The 17,921-nt window shown below is 35.8% G+C and overlaps 1 long non-coding RNA gene across 1 annotated transcript in view; it reads left to right on the forward strand.

Annotated features, from left to right (window-relative positions):
- The window catches only part of LOC107541680 (uncharacterized), a 110,736-nt gene extending 93,078 nt beyond the window's left edge, over positions 1-17,658 (forward strand). The window contains exon 3 of the long non-coding RNA XR_001603630.2: positions 17,602-17,658. This is a non-coding gene — a long non-coding RNA (uncharacterized LOC107541680). The remainder of the gene's footprint in view (positions 1-17,601) is intronic.
- The last annotated feature ends 263 nt before the right edge of the window (positions 17,659-17,921 follow it).

The raw sequence follows: 17,921 nt of genomic DNA on the forward strand, positions 1-17,921 counted from the left end.
TAGGACTGCTCATCCTTAATTACTTCTTTATCTGCAAATAAAAAGCATCACGCACATTGAAATGTTTGATTTCATTATACTAAATACAGAGTTTACACATGCAGACTGCACAGTACCCTGTACATATGCTCCACTGTTTGTCCATAAGTCTGGGGATTTCCTTTACTTGGCATGAATTATAGGAGAGGTCCCTAACACCCAGACTGTGTGAGTTATTCTAGCTTATGGTGGTGTTGGGGAGAAAAGTGCATAAACCAGAGGATGTCATTAGACCAGTGACAATGGAGGAGAAAATATCCAGCGCTGACAGCCCCGCTCACTTGCAAGCTGACTGGTGTCAACATGCGGGGCAGCTCAGACAGAACGGCTTAGGAAAGGGTTTGCTGCATCTGGTGAGAAAGGAAGTGTAACAGCAAAAAGAGAACAAAATATTTTATGTCTGTGTTTGCTCCACCTAGAAAAAGCAGACACAATGAATCTACAGTATGTACAGAGAAGGAACTAACCACATGGATTAATACAGTCTTTGTGTCTCAGCTGTAAAACAGGTTCTGGGCTTGTAGTTAAAGTGGCTGCACAGATGGGGCCTTTTCCCCGTTCTGTGCAATATTCCATATTCTAATTATGACTTGCACTGCTCCTGGCACGAAAGCAAGGCCACTGATGTGGCCCCAGGAGTAGGCATGATAAAAAGGCAGGCCCGTGAACTCATGCGACTGCTCTTTTCCACTTCCCCTCTCCTCCCTCAGCTAATTCAGTCTGGTTTTTGGACAGCGTTTGGAATTCTTCAAGCTGTCTCTGGGTGCTTTTCACTCACTAAAAAAAAGAAGATCAGATCTTCAGAAGTAACTCTATAGTTACTGGCAGGATAGGAAGCACAGACTGATTAACTGTGGTACAAAAAATTCCACAAGCATATAGAGCGCTAATAACTAATTATAGTAAAAAGGACCTTGTAAGGGCCAGTGGAATCGCTCACTATTTTATATAAAATTTAAGTATAAAACCTACATCATGAGTGACAGGTCTCCCCACTCCATGTGGTACTTTATTTTTAGCCCTAAAGGTTAGCTATCTATTTTATTCATAAAGGAATAACACTATGGAATTAATGAGTATCACTAAATAAAATGTTCTAGATCATCTTCTACTTCTGTTATTGCTAGTGGCGACTTGTAAATTTTCCGGTCTATATAAATTGGTGTTTAGCTATTAAATATTGAAAGATGCATTGAACTTTACCTTTACCCATCAAACTCTTATGAAGAATGTATGTTCTTGCCCGGCCGGGCGTGGCTCAGCGGTTGAGTGTTGACCTAGGATCCAGGCGATTGGGGTTCGATTTCCCGGTCAGTGCACATGCCCAGGTTGTGGGCTCAGTCAATGACTCTCTCATCATTGATGTTTCTGTCTCTCTCTTTCTTCCTCTCCTTTCCTCTCTCTGAAATCAATAAAGATATATTTTTTAAAAAGAAAAAAAAAAAGAATGTATGTTCTTAACAATTAGTGACTCTAATGTAAAGCCAAGCAGTTGTAAATAAGGAAAGAATCCTACACAATTTACACTTATGTTTTAGCTCTTTGAATATACTAACAGAATTCCCAGATAGAGTCTTCTATTTCACTATAACCCTTTTTAAACATTTAAAACATTTTTTTTTTCTCTTTTTCTCTCTTACAGTTACTTTCCCCCCCTGAGAGCTCTTTGGTTATTCGACCATCAGCAGCATTGTTATATTTATTTATTCATTCATTTACTTAGTTATTCATACAACAAGTATTAACTGAACAGCTGGAAGAACAATAGTTAACACAAAGAACGAAGCCCATTCTCTACCAAAAGAAGATAAACAATAGATTTTTAAAAAATAATAAAATATAGCCCTGCTGGCCTGGCTCAGGTGTTGAGCATCAACCTATGATCCAGGAGATTGCTGTTTGATTCCTGGTCAGGGCACATGCCTGGGTTGTGGGCTCGATACCAGCAGAGGGCGTGCAGGAGGCAGCCGATCAATGACTCTCATCATTGATGTTTCTCTCTCTCTCCCTCTCCTTCCTCTCTCTGAAATCAATAAAGACATTTTAAAAAACAAAACGTAAAATATACAGTGAGCTAGATATTGGATATTGACAGGTGTTACAGAGAAAAATAAAGGAAGCAAGAAGAATAGGGAGTGGAATTTTAAATATGGTAGCTGGGAAATGCTTCAGTGAGAAGGCTATTTATAGTTCAATGGATAGGAATCCAGCCATGCGCATTTATAGTAGGAAAATTGTTCTGTAGAGAAAACAAAGGCAAAGCTTTGGAGGCACTTTATGCATGGAGTATGAGAAGAACAATGTGACCAATATGACCCAGATGGAGCAACCAGCAAAGATGAGCACAGAGGTATAAGCAGGACCCGATATATAGACCAGTGAAGGCACTTTAGCTTTTATTCTGAGGGAGATGAGAAGTCATTGGAGTGTTTATATAGAAGAGTGACATGTTTGAATGTATGCTTTATAAGTCAGCTATATCAATAATCAACTGTTGGGGTGACAAAGGCAGAAATGGGGGTGCTATCTAGAAGGTAATTTATAGTTTTTCATTCAAGAAATGATGATGACTTGGACTAAATTGATAGACGTGGAGTGCAAAATGTTTGGATTGTAGATGTATTTAAAGGTAGAGTGAGCAGTAAGTGGTGATGGATTGAAAGCAGGTTATGAGAGAATGAGAGATTGACTCCAAGGGTTTGGGCCTGGGCAAATTAAAGTATGGATGTGGAGAAGTCTTGCTGAGAAGCATATTTGGAAGCAAGGGTAAGAGTGTGATTTTGGGCTTGCTAAATTTGAGAAGCATATTAGATAACTAAGTGACAAGATCTTGAATTGAGAGAAGTCAGGGATGGAGATATTTTTCTGTGAGTTTTCAATGGAGAAATGATTTTTGAAGCTATGAAAAAGATGAGACTGAAAAATTGTGAGAGTAGGGAGAGAAGAGTCTGAAGTCTTAGCCCTGGGGCAGTCCAGTGATTCCTGATAAAGGAGATTAAGACACATCCTCAAAAGAGACCTAGAAAGAGCCACCAGTGAGAAGAAAGAAAACCTGAAGAGTGCAGTATCCTGGAGTCCACATGAGGAAACTTTCAAGAAGGAGAGAGAGTGATCAATTGTGTCAGATTTGATAATGGGTCAAGTGAGATGGTGAATCAGAACTGACTCAGATTCAGCAACATGGAGATCATTGGTGATTCAATAAGAGAAATCCATTAGAGTGGTGAGTTTCAAAAGCTTGATTGAAGAAGGTTTAAGAAAAAAATGTAGGGGAAGAGTTGGGGACTATTAATTTAGGCAAAATTTTAAATGTTTTTTATATTAAAAATAAATGAAAAATTCAGTGATAGCTGACTGGGGACCAGGTCAGTAAAATTCTTTTGTTCAGATGGGAGAAATAAAGAGTATGTGTGTATGTTGATATAAATAATCTAGTAGAAAGTGGAAGAAAATGATACGGGAGGGAGAGCAATGTCTAACAGTAGGAGAGAAAGCAAAAGGTCTCCTGAGAAGTGGAGGAATTGGTGTTAGCTAGAGACACTCTTAAGTCATCCACTATCAAAGGGACAGGTGCCAAATAGGTAGTTCGCTACTCTGGTAGGAGCTTGTGGAAGCTTTCTTCTGTTTGTTTCTGTTTTCTCTGGAAGCAAGGTCATCATCTAGGAGTTAGGATTTAAGAGGAAGTATTAGAAGTTTGAGGAGAGAAGAAAAAGCAGGAAATATTTTTCAGGGAGAGTGGGAGAATGAATGGACTAGGGAAATATAATATGATTGCCAGGCAGTGTTAAGAGCCCACTTGAGATTAGAGGTCCTACATTTAAAAGAAGACAATCATTATGGTTATGTTTTTCTGTAGCCATAGTCAGCTGTACGGGAGCGGATATGGAGTACACAGAGAGATGGATCTAATCATGGATTAACCATGGATGAAATTCCGAAAGACGGATATAACACAAGGAGAGAGAGAGAGAGAGTAATTATAATGGTGGGTAATGGAATGTAAGGTGAATAAGAAAAGGAGTTCATGGGGGGGGGGGGGCAATGAAAAGGTGTTCTGATCAGTTGGTTTTGGTTCCAGTAGGGTGTAAATGCTCGGTAACTGGAAAGACAAAAGGCAATTGCCATGGAGATAGAATCCTGATACTGAAATTTTTGAGAGTTAAGAGTTGTTAGCAAAAAGAAACTATATGGTCTATAACCTTAGCACTGACTGTCTTATGTAGATGCAAGGTGATCATTTTAGAGAGGCGGTCCAAGAGTTGAGAAGCTAGAATGAAGAAGCATCTACACAGATTTTGAAAGCACCAAGAATAAGACAGGAGCAATTTAAGAGAGGGTTGGGGAGAAAGACCTGGAGGTTGGTCAATGAGTGCAGCAGGACAGGGTAATATGAGCTCTCACAGCATGAGCTTTAAAAGTGAAAGGGTTTATAAAAGAAAGAAAAAAGATTGCCTAGGAGTGACAGGGAAGAAGAAAACATCTGCTCTGTGTCCAGGCCCAGGGTAAGGAAAGCGTGAAAGGGAAATAAGCCACTGATATGAGGGCTCCAGGGAAAGTGTCCCAATAAAGAGCCAATTTCAGTTACAGGAGGGGTTCTCAACCTGCTCGACTCACAGATAGATTATAGATAGATAGATGATAGATAGATGATAGATTAGATAGATGATAGATAGATGATGATGATGATGATAGATAGGTAGATAGATGATAGATATAGATAGATGATAGACAGATGATAGATAGATAGATAGATGATAGATAGATATAGATAGATAGATAGATAGATGATAGATAGATAGATAGATAGATAGATAGATAGATAGATAGATAGATGATAGATAGATGATAGATGATGATGATAGATAGATGATAGATAGATAGATAGATAGATAATAGATGATAGATAGATAGATAGATAGATGATGATAGATATAGATAGATAGATAGATGATAGAGATAGATAGATGATAGATAGATAGATAGATAGATAGATAGATAGATAGATAGATAGATGATAGATAGATAGATAGATAGATAGATAGATAGATAGATAGATAGATAGATAGATGATAGATAGATGATAGATAGATGATAGATGATGATAGATGATAGATGATGATAGATGATAGATGATAGATAGATGATAGATAGATAGATAGATAGATAGATAGATAGATAGATAGATAGATGATAGATAGATAGATGATAGATAGATGATAGATGATAGATAATGATAGATGATAGATAGATAGATAGATAGATAGATAGATAGATAGATGATAGATAGATAGATGATAGATGATAGATGATAGATAATGATAGATGATAGATAGATAGATAGATAGATAGATAGATAGATAGATAGATGATAGATAGATAGATAGATAGATAGATAGATAGATAGATAGATAGATGATAGATGATAGATAGATAGATAGATGATGATATAGATAGATGATAGATAGATAGATAGATAGATAGATAGATAGATAGATAGATAGATAGATAGATAGATATAATAGATAGATAGATAGATAGATAGATAGATAGATAGATAGATAGATAGATAGATAGATAGATAGATAGATAGATAGATAGATAGATAGATAGATAGATATAATAGATAGATAGATAGATAGATAGATAGATAGATAGATAGATAGATAGATAGATAGATAGATAGATAGATAGATGATAGATAGATAGATAGATAGATTTTAAATAAATATTTTTCAATTTCACTATTTCAGGTTTTCCCTCAAAATTCTCATAGACGTCCTGCCATATGATTAAAACAAGTAATTTTTCAGTCAATTAAATTATATGAATGACATTTCTTACACCCTCTATAGTTAGTGAGAAAAGTGTCCACAGTCATGCACATGATCAGTTTACACTATCCCAGAAGAATTAATCAATGTAATTAGGCAGGAAATTATCTCACTTAAGCATTCTTTTGGTATGAAGTGGGAATTCTCCAACAATAATAAAGACTAATCTTCCTTTTTGTGTTACGGAGAGGGTATGGCATGGAGTGTGTCACTGGGTACAATTCTGAGACAGTTGCTGATAAAACTGCAGATAGACTATGCAGCCATGTAGGACTAATAGCCATGCTGTATCGATCCTAAAGACGGATATTCCGAAAGACGGATATAACACAAGGAGAGAGAGAGTAATTATAATGGTGGGTAATGGAATGTAAAGTGAATGTAACTAGACCCGAGAAGACCCAAAAATGTGATTTTAGTCTACCACACTTGTGAAAAATGCTGGTTAATTTCTTTCCCACAAGGTGTTATGGTATACAGTTAATCACGACTGAAACAACAAATGGTTCTAGAGAACACACTTAAGTTCTAGTAATAAAACATGACAGAGTCAATTCAAAACTGTTTTTCAAGATGAAGATTTTATCTTTTTTATTTATTCATGTATTCCTTCAGACAACACATTTCGAGTGTCTGATACATGGGAGGCACTCAGCTGGCTAATGGGCACACAGCATAAATGGAACTCTTCATTTCCTCTAGTTCACAATCTTCTTCATTCTTAAAAAGGATATTTTTATTCCCCACCCAAAAAGTAAGAGATATGTATGTGCCCAGTAAATACAGGGGCAGGAATGAACTTTTGTTTGGATATTTGCTCCTGATTTAATTTCCTGACGTCTACTGTGCAGACTGGAAATGCATAGGCGTCTCACAAAACTTGGAATGAGAAATCACAAACTCAGAGAAAACTAGTTTCTGAGTACATCACTTGTGATTTTGGTGATTTCAAAGATCAAACATAAATGTTTCTGTCGCCCCTAACACATGGATAGGGCAGTAAAAATAAATTCAAATGTCTTAGTTTTGTATTTTTAAAAAAAGAATGTGATGAACACATATGAGATTAAATATTAGCAAGAGAGACCCGAGAGTTTAAAAACAAAAGAGGAATGCATTTGGCAGTAATTCCTCTGAGAGCAGCTGCTGAGACAAAATCGAGCGGTGTTGCAGAAAGAAATGAAAATCCCCAAGGCGACCCGGGAAAGGAAGAAGAGGTTCTCTTAAAGTACAAATGGGCCTTTGTTGAATTTTAACAAGCCCTCAAAGGACAGATTCTGGAGATGTCTGAAGTTCTTCATTTAATGTGAAAATACTTTACACTTTTCCTTAAGCAAAGAAATCACCCTACTGGCTAGGAGCCAGAGCCTGCACATTTTCGGAGGCACCACAGGAAAGGAGAGAAGAAAGGAGGCCAGCACTTCCACATTCACCCTGGGGAAGGTCGGCTCCGCCTCCCCGCTTCCATGGGGGGCTCGGGCCCTGATGAATGAGCCCTCCCTGCCCCGGCTTTGCTGCCCACACGGCTGCTCCACAGTCTCAGTTTTCACCCCAGATCTGGAAGTGCCTCCTCAGTGAGGAAAGCCCTGAGATGATGTGGAGGAACAAAAGGGAAATGCAGATATTAGTGCTACCTGACCAGCAGGAAATTTGAACTGTATCCACCGAGATGGCCCAAAGAACTGTTGAAATGTAGGATAAAGTTCAGAACAGGATTACCATGTCATGATTTTGGGGAGGGGGTGCGGGGCAATGTTTGAGGTAAAAGTTTAAGAGTCAGTGTGGCACACCATCGCTTTTTCACTGCGCCGTGCTCTGGACTGGGACTTCTTGGAAGGGAGGATTTCTATTTAACCTGCGCAAGGGACTTTCTGTGTCATTTGGGTGGCTGAGCTGGGATAGCTTATCTGTGGGTTCTGATTTATTTAAGTGTGTAAATATGATATTCACAGACACATGTAATAAGAACATCTGCATTTGAATACTTTCTGCTAAACACAGTTAGGGCTTTATAAATATAAAGTAAATAAATCTCCACAACAAGGCTGCCTGGCACAGAAACGGAAGCACAAGGGTTTAGTGACTCACCCCTGGTCCCACAGCTGGGAGATGGTGGTCCTGGCTCCAGATTGCGCTCTCAAGCACTCAGCCATCTGCCTCTCCTTTCCAATGGAAGCCCTGATATGAGCACTAGTGATTATTTTCAAAGATATACAGATGTCCCTTTCAAGAGAAACTAACATTTTATAAATGTAGAAAAGAAAGGGCTGTCTAAGAAGGCAACACAGAGTCTCTAAGAGTTAGGACTGGGTTTGGATCTCATCTTCTGCCTATTTCCAAGCTGTGTGAGCCTAGACACGTAGCTATGTTGTTAAGACTCAGTTTTCCCATCTGTAGAATGGGAATAATAGTAGGTTTACTACAAAGATTAAATGAGATGATGCAGATTAGGAAGCACATACCCAGGACAATAAGATTATAATAAATGGTTAGCAATTAATTTAATGTCCTTAACATACATTGCCCCCAAACAATCTAATAGGTAATTCCCCTCAATGAATCTAAGATTCTCACTTATTTTACTGCCAGACTATATATTAGAAAATAGTTTATTATAAAGCTAGGATTTGAAAATGGCAGGGATATTTTTGGTTTCAAGAAAGAAATAGGAAAATTAATTTTAGCACATCCATATCCTGGCAACGAGCTGACAACATGAAGCACATAATTAAACTTAAGAAACCGAGAAGCAGTTACACGAGACAAATCAAAACGAGTCCTGCCTGCTTCTTAGTTTGCTTCCAATATTGTCCCCCAGTCTTAGATTTCTTCTGCGCTATTTCGTTTATAGCCACTGTGTCCCTGGAGCAGCAGTTGCCTATAGCTCAGCATTGTGGCTTCTAGCACCAAAGGAAGCTTTATGACCAGATCACCCTAAGTCACTGTTTGAAGCTGCCAAAGGCTTTGCGGTTAAGAAGAATGGTAGAAGACTTCTATAATTTAAGACCAGGGTTTGTTTTTCTTTTTTCCACTGGAGTGATTCAATGTGCATTGTGTGTGCACATGTGTTCCAGTACAGATGGAGACTCAAATGACTATCAGACCCTTTGGTGTGAGTTCAAATTTCCTGAAGGTGTTGGAATGTCTGTAAAACATCAGATGCCCTTCTGCTTGAGTTTTTTTTTTTTTTTTAAATAAATATATTTTAATTCTCTGCTGATTTGGCATCTCGCTTCACTTAGGGAAAGACTTGACAGTGTCTTTGAAAACTTGTTTATAAAAAATGTTTTGAGCTTCTGGCAGGTAACCGACTTTCGTATTAAGAAGTTAGATCTGATTTGTCCATAACCAAAGACCAGTCTTTGTGTTTGTGTGTGTTCCCTCCCCCACAGAAAAATCTAAAATCTTTATTCTTGTTCCAGTGCTATTACTCATATTTTACCGAATTATTGGTGAGCCGCTGTCATCGCTCTTACAGTGCATTTTTCCTACTTAAGCTTCAGAAAGTTTTCTCGGAGAGACTTGGGCAATATTATCAACGTAAGTGCTTGAGTTTTATTTGTAAGCCCTTTGATAATTTTAAAGTAGCTTCCTCTGACTTCTTCATTTTGCATTTGTCAAAGAGAGGGAAGAAAAGCTCCACCCCCAACATTGTGTGTTAAATGGTGGATCCTGCAGCCAAAGGCTGCCACCAGCTTTCTTTGGTTTTAAATAATGTCTGAGAATCAAAACCTTTAGTTGACACCCTGTATTTTTTTCTCAATCATAAAACAAAGACCCAAAAATATCCATCAGTTAAGCCATCATCAATAACCAACCCTGCAGGTAGGCTGAATATGTAGCTGCTTATATAATGTGCCTCCAGGTGCACATATGAGTTCTATTTTCCCCAGTGATTCCCCAGCATAGGGTCTCTTTCTCCTTTCCCATAACAAATTCTACCATTAGAGTCTTGCCTAAGGATTCCAAACCAAAGGTTAAAGCAATTCCATTGTGACTATAAAACATGATTCTATATCACTCAGGATAGGCAAGCTCATGCTGTGGTAGCAAACGGCCACGAAGTCACAGTGACTTAAAATAACAAAAGTTTTCTTTTCTTTTCTTGCTCATGTGACCTATCTATCACTGGAGCAGAGGGCTTCTGTTCATCGAAGTCATTCAGGGACTTTTCTCATCATTATTCCAAAAGAAAAGGGGATTCTTAAAAGGATCTTGCATCGTAGACACTCAGATGCCCAGAGTGACACATGTCACTTCTCACAACTCACTGACTGGAACCAGTCACATGACCCCCACAACCACGAATGGGCCAGCAAGTGTATCCAACATGTGCCTGAAGGGGTGGGAACCTGAAAGAATTTGAAAGAGCACTGAGGAGTACCAACAGTTACCTCAAAGGAAGAGTTCTGAATTTGGAAATAGCTTTTACCTTCTTCCTCCAGAAATTCTGAAGAATAGGTGCTGGATGAGCAGAGGGAGAAGTAGAGCAAGACCCATTGGGTTAAGAGGCTTTGGAGGATGGAAGCTTGAGGGAGAAGACCCTATGCAAAAGCAAAGAGCAACTGTTAGAAAGGCAAAAATTCGAGGGAGATCAATATGCAACTTTGCTCATATCAGTTTTGTTTAAAACTACATTGCTGTAATTAGTGTCAGGTTTTTTAAATATAACATACTTCAAAAATCACACAAAATAATCAGTATTGTACATGAGAAGGTTATCATCAAAAGTGCTATAACACATACATTTGTGTAGCACTACAAATAACAAAGCCAGGTCATTCATTATTTACTTAGCATTAAAAAAAAAAATCAAAATTTGAAATGTATATACACTAAGGTTTATGTGTACAAGTTTTTAAGTTAGCTTAGGTAAGTTTATTATAAGTATCCTTAGGATTCACTAATTTGAATAACTAGTTGCCAGAAAATCTATTTTCCTTTGAGTCCTATAAGTGGCAGCTATATTTCAGTTTGTCTTTTTTATTCTTAGATGTCAATGATTTTATAATTAATTGCACTATTATTTAAAGCCACTCTCTCTGACCACGAAGCCGCCCATGAATGCTAGATTACTCAACTGTTGATTAATTGCATCTCTATCGTTAATTCTTATTTTTATTGCCTAATAGTATTGCATTATGTGATACACTGAAATTGTTTATTACATCATCTATTTAGGAACATTTGAGTTCAGTGTTTAATATTACAAATAAAGGGAAACATTTAGGTACCAGCGTTTGTATGGACATGTGCTTTCATTTCTCTTGGTCATATACCTAGGAATAGAATGATTGTGTCATAGGGAAAGTGTATTTTTAACTTTTCTAAGAAAATGCCAAACTTTTCCTGAGTAATTGTGCAATTTTCCATTCCATTGTATGAGAGGTCCAATTGCTCCATATTTTCACAAACACTTAGCATAGCCAGTCTTTTTAATTTTAGCCATTGTAATAGATGTATAGTGGTGTCTCATTGTGGATTTAATTTCTCTAACATTGAGCATGTTTTCATATGTTTATGCACCATTTAAAATACTTCGTGAGGTTTCTATTTATATCTTTTGTTTATTCTTTGGTTTGTTTGTCTATTGACGTGTAAGAACTCCACACATGCTTGATTCAAATCATTTGTCCGGTAGCTGCATTAGGGCTTCTACCAGGCTGTGATTTGCCTTTTCATTTTCTTCACTGTGCTTTTGGAAGAGCAAAAGACTTTAAAACTACAGGCAACTTACATCTTAGGTTAGCTTCAAAGTTGTATCACATCCCTTCTGGGTCTAAGATATTAGCAGTCATTAAGGCATGAAGAGTTCACAACTAAAGATAATCATAACAAAAAGCATCACTACAGCAATGTCCATTTCCTCAGTGCCCAGGCTGTTCCAAGCAATGTAGTTGGCTATGTAGATAGGAAGTGACTGAGGTATAAGCTTTCCCAACTCCAGAACTGTAAAACTTTTATCTTTGTTCAAGTATGTTATATTTAAAAAACCTGACACTAATTACAAGCCAGTATATTTCTGGCTGTGTTTCACGATTACTCTGACCACTTTAAAAACAGCGAATAAAAAATACACATTCATAAACATCTACTTCTATGAATCTAACTCTCTTAAGTACTGTGATATGAAACAGAAATATAGAACCATGCAGGTGATCTCAAAAAGTGGAATCAAATCTCTGCATTCAGCTCCCTTTTCAGGAATTGATGGAGCCAATGACATAGCATTGCATCAACTAACTCATAGTGGTCGTTTATTTTTATTGATTTTTAATTCTTTTTCTCAGTGGTTACTTAACATAGTTGTTAAATATTTAAGTGAACAGATATACTGTGAGGAATATCATATGAATTTTTACGGTGAAGCATAAAGTTTCTGGAACATACCATTCTTATTGTGGGTTATTTTAATTGTACCCTCATGTCCTAGGTTTCTTTATTTACTAGAATTTGTCATTTACTTCTCTCTGATAAAATAGCTGAGTTTCAGGTCAAAGAGAGTTTGATGTTCAAGTCTTGAAAGGAGGTAAAAAGTTATGCATGTACAAGGAAAGCTCTGAATTCAATGTAATCAATTATAATTTTCAAGCTTATGAACTGAGATTAATCTTTAAAAGTTCAAGCCAAAAGAAGGTAGAAAATTCAGCAAATACATATATACACAATGTGGAAAATAACATAAGCAAATAATAAAATGTAGATTTAAACACAAATACGTTTAAAAACATTAAATTCCCTATTAACGTCAAAGATTTTCATACTGAATTTATCATCAACAACAATTCTATGCTTGTTGCAAGAGAATCATTTAAAAATAAAGTTAAGAAAATAACTAAAGTTGAAAAAAATGAAAAGCAGAAACTAAACAAAAAAATCAACTGTGCCGAAATTAATATCAAAATGTATTATAAGGTAGAAAGCATTAGTAGAGATAAAAAGGAAATTTTCATGGTTATAAAAGGTTCAATTCATCAGAAAGATATAACAATACTAAATACCTAACTATATAGCTTTATCTTTATGAGACAAAACTAACAGAAATTCAAGGGAAAATAGAAAATAAATATGGAATATGTTACAAATTATGATCACACACTGGGCCATAAAGCAAGAATTCAAAGTAATATAAGCCACAATGCAAAATTTTTAAAGAAAAAATGCCCAAACCAAATATAGCAAAATATAAAAATAATAAAAATGTTCCAATTAGGAATGAATTATTCCCATAATGCTAAGTTGGTTCAACATTTGAAAAATCGTAAGTACATTTAATTACATTGAATGAAGAAAAAACTTATACATTTTCTTTTTGCAATCAGAAAAAATAATTCACCAAATTTCAATATCCATCACTTATAAAAATTTTAATAAAATTAAATTTTAAAAAGTTTATTTCTATACTAAAATGTATCTACAAAAATCCACAGCAAAATAAAAAATTATAAAATATTAAAAGTTTTCCCCACTGATGTCCTGTTATCAACACTGCTATTTAACATTTTATTGGATTCCCTAGCCATTATAAGAAAGGAAATAAAATGCACAGAAATAAACTTGTTACTCTTCATAGTCATATAATCCAAAATAAAATATATGTAAATTATTTTAAAAAGTGAGTACATCAGGTTTGCAGACTATAAGATTGTATTAGGATTCTCCAGAGAAACAAAATTAATAGAATAGTTAGATAGGTAGGTAGATAGATGATGATAGATGATAGATAGATGATAGATAGATAGATGATAGATGATAGATAGATAGATAGATAGATAGATAGATAGATAGATAGATAGATAGATAGATAGATAGATGATAGATAGATAGATGATAGATAGATGATGATAGATAGATAGATAGATAGATAGATAGATAGATAGATAGATAGATAGATAGATGATGATAGATTAGATAGATAGATAGATAGATGATAGATAGATAGATAGATAGATAGATAGATAGATAGATAGATGATAGATAGATAGATAGATAGATAGATAGATAGATAGATAGATAGATGATAGATAGATAGATGATGATAGATAGATGATAGATGATAGATAGATGATAGATAGATAGATAGATAGATAGATAGATAGATAGATAGACAGATAGAGATAGATAGATGATAGATAGATGATAGATGATAGATAGATGATAGATAGATAGATAGATAGATAGATAGATAGATAGATAGATAGATAGATAGATGATAGATAGATAGATAGATAGATAGATAGATAGATAGATAGATAGATAGATAGATAGATGATAGATGATAGATGATAGATAGATAGATAGATAGATAGATAGATAGATAGATAGATAGATAGATGATAGATAGATAGATAGATAGATAGATAGATAGATAGATAGATAGATAGATAGATAGATAGATGATAGATATTTTAAGAAAATGGCTTACGCAACTGTGGGGGCTGGCAAGCCTGAAATCTGTAGAGTGGGTCAGCAGGCTGGAAATTCAGGTTAGAAATGATGTGGCATTCTTAAGTTTGAAATCTTCTGGGGAAGCCAGCAGGCAAGGTTTCTATACTACAGTCTTGAAGCAGAATTGTTTTTTTGGGGGAACACTTTAATCTTTCCTCGTAAGGCTTTCAACTGATTGGATGTGGCCCTCCCATGTTATGGAAGGTAGTCTACTTTACTCAAGTCTAATGATTTAAAGGTTAATTGCATTTTAAAAATAGCTTCACAACAAAAACTTGACTGGTTGTTGAACAAACAACTGGACACCAAAGCCTAGCCAAGCTGACACATAAAATTAACCATCATAGTCCACCCCTTGTCAACGTGGCACCCATACATATCTCCTTAAATCATACTTAATCTCTGAAGGTCTCAACAAAGTCATATTTCTGCCTAATATGACACAGCTATCCTTTGTAAAACTAAAAATCCACTAACCGTTTCACCAGAAGATGATGTAAGCCCTTGGGTGATAATCACTCTTCCCTTCATATTCTGTAACTTAAATACTATGATGCAAAGTCAACACATCTTATGTTATATAAGAAGAAAAATATATATACACAAATATATATTCATAATAAGGAAGAAACATGACAATTACAGTTGTAGTTTCTGCAACTGCCTACCTGTTAATAGCTGGTATTTATAAGGACCTATTTCCCCTCTCTATTCCAGATTCTCTTAGCCCACAAAAGCATCTCAGCTAGTCATGTTGTTTTACCTGTTGGGATGACCCAAACCTTCATTCCAGAAGGTCCCAGATCATTAGTAGTCTTGTCTGAAATGGGTTGTAGTTTTCCATTGATTTTAAGCACAGAGCATAATAGTACTAAGAGATGACCTAAGAGAGCTTTTGTATTCTAGACATACTCTATAACTTCATTTTATAGTGGCAGCATGTATGTCAATGGTATGGATTGCCTTGTCTCCATCCAAAATAATATATCAAAGCCCTAAACCCAATATGATGATATTTGGAAATGGAGCCTTTGGGAGGCAGTGAGGTCTAGATGAGGTCCTGAGGGTGGGGCCCACATGATGGGATTAGCACCCATATAAGAAAAGTCATCAGAGAACTTGCTCACTTTCTCTCCACCATGTAAGGACACAGCCAAATGTGGCCATCTTCAGGCCAGGAAGAGTGTTCTCACCAAAACCATACCCTGTTGGCACTCTGATCTCAGACTTCTAGCCTCCAGTATTATGAGAAAATAAACTTCTGTTGTTCATGCTACCCAGTTTATGGTATTTTGGTATGGCAGCCCGAGCTGACTAAGTTAGCCACCATTATATTATTTGTAATATAATTCCTTATATGTGAAAAATCACACACACCCTTTTTACAAAAAATATTGCCATGGACACCAAGATCATGTTGCCCAAAAAGTACATAGAAAAACAGAATTCTGCATCAATTAAGAGTAAATAAAAACATTTTTCATATTTAAACTGCTACACAACTATTATAAAATCTTCGAAGGCAAGAGTTGCATGAGTATCCTCAGTGCCTAACGTAGTACTTGTCATCTACCAGTGCTTAATGTCTCTTACAATGCATGCATAAATCAAACAGAAATCGTAAAGCCATAATAAACAGACAAGGCTACAACAACAACAAATATTTCTTTTCATGGGCTTATTATCATGTAACAAGTTTTCCAAATTTTAATGTTACTACAAGTAACATGGAACTCTTGGTCTGAGGAAACCAGTCTCCTAATATCCTCTTTACACAGACTATTCATTGTGACTTCTACAACTGCAATAAGTCCTTTCCTTTGCTGTCTTACAATCCATCTCCTTTCCTTGGTCTTCCTTTCTTAGTCCAAGTCCTGGATCCTTTCTTACTAACTGGGTGCATGTGATAGCTCCCTTTTTTGCCTTCTTTTGAGCTAATAGTCCCTAAGAGGAAATCACTCCTATTTTGTATCAGTTCCGAGAGATCTATTTCAGCTTCTCCAGAAAAGGTGATCACATTTTTTTTATTAACCTGCTACACATAAATCTCAAAAGATTTTTTGATTGCTATACCAATGAACTGTTATTGTAGAGAACCACATCTTGATTACTGGCCTGGATAGAATTTCAAGAAATGGAGTTATTAGGAAAAATCTAAAAAGAAAAGTGTGGCTTTAAGTAAGAATTATATGTATAGTCCTTTCTTTTTTTTTCTTTTTTAACGTCATATGTGTTTATACTTCCACTAACTTTCCAAACGTGTTAATTCAAATTGGTCTCCTAAGCATTCCCTCCTGTTGGTAGCATTTGGCTGTATAGTAAAATGAGCAGCGGCCACAGAGCATTTGCTAATGCTTCCTTCCTCAAGGGGAGATTAGTACAAATTTAATTTTGTGTTAATCCCCACCTGAGGTATGATGGCCTCTGCTAGTTTTTGGTTTGTCGAGTTCAGATAATTGCTACAAAAATAGTTTGCTCTTCTTTGCATAATATAGTACCATAGCAACAATATTTGCACTGTGTTATTAACCTGTTTTGCAGTAAATGGTGTTTACTTATGGCCTTGTACATGTGGTATCTATTAAATAACATCTCCAAGAATGGAAGCTTAGCTTACTTACTTGTTAAATGGAAACCAAAATGTCAAAAATAATTTGGAGGAAAGTAAAAGTAAATGGCAAACTTTGACAGTCATGAGGCTTACTAAAGTTATCAAAAATGCAGATTACTTAGACATTAATAAAAAAATAATAATAGTTTTTCAGGCTTGACTGGGACCATTTATGGCAAGATTTCAACATCACTTCACACAGCCTGACACATTCACATTTTCTCATTGTAGTTAAGATTTTAATTATAATGCAATACAAATTTTATTAGTTATTTAGTAATGCTATAAAATAATTGAAAGAGACACTGAATGATTTATAAAACAAGGGCATTAATTCCATGAGGCCTTCTTAAATTTAAGAAGAAAAAAATTAATAAAATATTTTTATGTAAGGAAAAACACCATCTTCCATGGGTTTGTTATTGTTTTTGAATGTACAGCCTGTATTTCAGCTGCCTTTAAAAATGATTTGAGACAGCCTAGCATGAACATAATGCAGCACATGTCCATTCAAAATGTTTTTAAATGTAAATGACCTGGATTCATTTGGGACAGCAGAATCTCAAGTACTTTGGCCTAAGGATGGTATCTGTTTTAGGATTCTTGTTGTTGCTCTTCTTGTATTTTTAGATAATTCATATTGCTAATAAAGTTTTACCTGTGTGTCTGTAGACCTTGAGCGTTGAGTGTGAGGCTATACAGAGATTCTGAGGCCTATACAAAAATCTGCACAGCCTATGAAACTGTTTCATCCTGACATCGAGATGTCTGAAATGAGTGTACAGCCAGGACTCAGCCTCGTGACTGTGGTGGAGTTCAGAGAGGAAAATGCTTCCGGTGGGAATTAACATAGAAAAAATTGGGTAAGTGTCTCAACATAGTCATTATGATTCCTTTATTATTTTGGCATTTTACTTTAATATTTATGAATGTGCTGTATATATGTGTATGTGTATTTATGTATATATATTATATATATGTGATATACATAA

Source organism: Miniopterus natalensis, chromosome 10 (genome assembly GCF_054644295.1).
Source record: "Miniopterus natalensis isolate mMinNat1 chromosome 10, mMinNat1.hap1, whole genome shotgun sequence".
In the NCBI taxonomy this organism is placed as follows: domain Eukaryota; kingdom Metazoa; phylum Chordata; class Mammalia; order Chiroptera; family Miniopteridae; genus Miniopterus; species Miniopterus natalensis.